The sequence below is a fragment of the Piliocolobus tephrosceles genome, chromosome 21 (assembly GCF_002776525.5).
Source record: "Piliocolobus tephrosceles isolate RC106 chromosome 21, ASM277652v3, whole genome shotgun sequence".
NCBI classification, from domain to species: Eukaryota; Metazoa; Chordata; class Mammalia; order Primates; family Cercopithecidae; genus Piliocolobus; species Piliocolobus tephrosceles.
In genome coordinates, this window is record NC_045454.1 from 46,215,325 (window position 1) to 46,218,816 (window position 3,492).

A 3,492-nucleotide genomic window follows, 5' to 3' on the forward strand; every position below is an offset into this window, starting at 1 on the left:
CTGAGGTCAGGAGTTCAAGACCAGCCTGGCCAACATGGTGAAACCCCGTCTCTACTAAAAATGTCAAAAAACTAGCCAGACATGCTGGCCAGCACCTGTAATCCCAACTACTCTGGAGGCAGGCGAATTGCTTGAACCCAGGAAGTGGAGCTTGCAGTGAGCCGAGATGGTGCCACTGTGTTCCAGCCTGGGCAACAGAGCAAGACTCTGTCTCAAAAAAAAAAAAAAAGAGATGTTGGATGCGGATGCTTCTGACTTTTTCTGTCTGATGCTTGGGGGAAGGCAGTCTTCCCTGGCTTGTGGACTGCTGTCGTGTGTATGTCCATCCGTGTGTGTCCCTGTGTGGGGGGCGTCTGGGTCAATTGATGTGTATTTGAGTGAATGACAGAAAAAACTCCCTACAGTGTGGCTTTTGTGTCCAAAGCACCTCTGTGTGTTGCCAGCTCCCTGGGTCTGTGTGCTGGCTTTTTTTTTTTTTTTTTTTTGAGTTGTATATCCAGGTCTGTCTGTAGGGCTGTGCGGGTGCATTGCATATCTCTGTGTTATGTTTGATTGCATGTTTGTAGTATGTGTGTACCCGAGTCTGTACTGTGTTTTTTGTTTTTTGGGGTTTTTTATGGAGACAGTCTTGCTCTGTCGCCCAGGCTGGAGTGCAACGGCACAATCTTGGCTCACTACAACCTCCGCTTCCTGGGTTTAAGTGATTCTCCTGCCTCAGTCTCCCAAGGAGCTTGGATTACAGGTGCACACCACCACCCCCAGCTAATTTTTGCATTTTTAGTAGAGACAGGGTTTCACCATGATGGCCAGACAGGTCTTGAACTAACCTCAGGTGATCCACTCACCTCAGCCTCCCAAAGTGCTGAGATTACAGTCTTGAGCCACCGCACCCGTCGTGTATTGTGTTTATAACCGTGTATAATAATCTGGCTATGTCTGTCCTGGGATCTGATTCTAGGGCTATGTATCTGTGTATCTTATTGTGTGTGTGTGTGTGTGTGTGTCTTTTTTTTTTTTTTTTTTTTTTGAGATGGAGTCTCGCTCTATCACCCAGGCTGGAGTGCAGTGGTGCAATCTCAGCTCACTGCAAGCTCTGCCCCCCGGGTTCACGCCATTCTCCTGCCTCAGCCTCCCCAGCAGCTGGGACTACAGGCACATGCTGCCACACCCGGCTACTTTTTTTTTTTTTTTTTTTTTGTATTTTTAGTAGAGATGGGGTTTCTCCATGTTAGCCAGGAAGGTTTAGATCTCCTGACCTTGTGATCCGCCCGCCTAGGCCTCGCAAAGCGCTGGGATTACAGGCGTGAGCCACGGTGCCTGGCCCTCTTTTCTTTTTCTTTCTTTTTTTTTTTTTTTGAGACATAGTTTCATTCTGTTGCCCAGGCTGGAGTGCAGTGGTGCAATCTCAGCTCACTGCAACCTCTGCCTACCGGATTCAAGCAATTCTAGTGCCTCAGCCTCCCAAGTAGCTGGCATTACAGGCGCTCGCCACCACGCCTGGCTCAGTGTTTTGTATTATTAGTAGAGATGGAGTTTCACCTTGTTGGCCAGGCTGGTCTTGAACTCTTGAGCTCAAGTGATTCACCTGCCTTGGCCTCCCAAAGTGCTGGGATTACAGGCATAAGCCACTGCACCCAGTTGATCTCTCTTAAAAAAAAAAATTTTTTTTTAATGGAGTCTCGTTCAGGCTGGAGTGCAGTGGCACAATCTCGGCTCGCTGCAACCTCCGCCTCCTGAGTTTGAGTGATTCTCATGCCCCAGCCTCCAGAGTAGCGAGACCACAGACATGAGGCACGCACACTATCTAGGAGACTGAGGTGGGAGGATCACTTGAGCCGGGGAGTTGGAGTTTGCAGTCACCTATGATCCTGCCACTGCACTCCAGCCTGGGCAACAGAGCAAGAACTTAACTCAAGATAGATAGATAGGCCGGGCGCGGTGGCTCAAGCCTGTAATCCCAGCACTTTGGGAGGCCAAGGCGGGCGGATCACGAGGTCAGGAGATCGACACCATCCTGGCTAACATGGTGAAACCCCGTCTCTACTAAAAAAATACAAAAAACTAGCCGGGCGAGGTGGCTGGCGCCTGTAGTCCCAGCTACTCGGGAGGCTGAGGCAGGAGAATGGCGTAAACCCGGGAGGCGGAGCTTGCAGTGAGCTGAGATCGCGCCACTGCACTCCAGCCTGGGTGACAGAGCAAGACTCCGTCTCAAAAAACAAAGAAAAAGATAGATAGATAAATACATTAATTAATTAATTCAAATAAAACTCCAGCCTGTTCATCCAGCTCGGCATGAATGAAACTCTTGTTGCAATGCTCCTGTCTTGATACATTCGTTCTATCTGGCAGGGGACAAAGTGAACCCACTGGGCAGTTAGAGAACCCCTGCGCATCAGCCTGGGAGAGACGATTCATGTCCATGTGAACCCCAAATATCAGAGGCAGGTCTCAGTTAATTTAGTTTTTTATTTTTACTTTTTTTTTTTTTTTTTTTTTGAGACGGAGTCTCACTCTGTTGCCCAGGCTGGAGTGCAGTGGTGCGATCTCAGCTCACTGCAACCTCCGTCTCTTGGATTCAAGCGATTCTCCTGCCTCAGCCTCCAGAGTAACTGGGATAACAGGCACGTGCCACCATGCCAGCTAATTTTTGTATTTTTAGTAGAGATGAGGTTTCGCCATGTTGGTCAGGATGGTCTCGAACTCCAGACCTCAGGCGATCCACCCGACTGGGCCTCCCAAAGTGCTGGGATTACAGGCGTGAGCCACCACACCCAGCCATCAGTTAATTTAGGAAGTTTATTTTGCCAAGGTTGAGGACACGTGTATGTGGCACAGCCTCAGGAGGTCCTGACCACATGTGCCCAAGGTGGTCAGAGCACAGTTTGGTTTTATACATTTTAGGGAGACATGAGGCATCAATCAACATATGCAAGATGAACATTGGTTGGGTCTGGAAAGGCGGGACAACTCGAAGTGGGGAGGGGACTCTTCCAGGTCATAGGTAGATAAGAGACAAATGGTTGCATTCTTTTGAGTTTCTGATGAGCCTCTCCAAAGGAGGCAATCAGATATGCATGTATCTCAGTGAGCAGAGTGGGGATTTTGTTCTTGTTGTTTTTTGTTTTTTGTGGTTTTTTGTTCTTGATTTTTTTGAGACCGGAGTCTCACTCTGTCACCCAGGCTGGAGTGCGGTGGGGGATCCCGGCTTACTGCAAGCTCCACCTCCCACGTTCACGTCATTCTCCTGCCTCAGCCTCCTGAGTAGCTGGGACTACAGGCGCCTGCCACCGCGCCCAGCTAATTTTTTTGTATTTTTAGTAGAGACGAGGTTTCACCGTGTTGTCCAGGATGGTCTCGATCTCCTGACCTCGTGATCCACCCATCTTGGCTTCCCATAGTGCTGGGATTACAGGCATGAGCCACCACGCCTGGCCCTTGTTTTTTTGTTTTTTGAGATGGACTTTCCCTCTTATCGCCCAGGCTGGAGTGCAA